This window comes from Microtus ochrogaster, chromosome X, assembly GCF_000317375.1.
Source record: "Microtus ochrogaster isolate Prairie Vole_2 chromosome X, MicOch1.0, whole genome shotgun sequence".
NCBI classification, from domain to species: Eukaryota; Metazoa; Chordata; class Mammalia; order Rodentia; family Cricetidae; genus Microtus; species Microtus ochrogaster.
This window is the reverse complement of record NC_022026.1, coordinates 20,883,977-20,884,760: the sequence shown is the minus strand read 5'-3', so window position 1 is coordinate 20,884,760 and position 784 is coordinate 20,883,977.

Sequence of the window (784 nt, the reverse complement as noted above, 5' to 3'; positions counted from 1 at the left end):
CAGAACACAGGGACCTCACAACAGGAGCACATGAACACCTTAATCAAGAAGAAGTAGAAAAAAATTGACTTTATGAAAGTGATAGAGGCCCTTAAAGAGGAGGTGAAAAACTCCCTTAAAGAAATGGATGAGAAGAATAACAAAAAACTTGAAGAACTGAGTAAATCCATAAATGATATCCTAGGAAACCAAGAAAAAAACAATCAAACAGATAATAGAAACAGTTCAAGGCTTGAAACCTGAAATGTAGGCAAGGAAGAAAATACAAACCGAGGACCGGCTGGATATGGAAAATCCAGGTAAATGAATAGAGACTACAGAAACCAGCATAACCAACAGACTATAAGAGATAGAAGAATTGCCATTTTTACTATGTTGATCGCCCCAATCCAAGAGCAAGGGAGATCTTTCCACTTTCTGGTATCCTCTCCAATTTCTTTCTTCAATTACTTAAAGTTCTGGTCAAATAGGTCTTTCACTTCCTTGGTTAGAGTTACCCCAAGATGTTTTATGCTATTTGTGGCTATCGTGAAAGGTGATGCTTCTCTGATTTCCATCTCTGCTTCCATATCCTTTGTGTATAGGAGGGCGACTGATTTTTTGAAGTTGATATTGTATCCTGCCACATGACTAAAGCTGTTTATCAGCTTTAGGAGTTCATTGGTGGAGATTTTGGGGTCGCTTATGTACACTATCATATCATCTACAAATAATGAAAGTTTAACCTCTTCCTTTCCAATTCGAATCCCCTTGATCCCTTTATGTTGTCTTATTGCTATTGCTA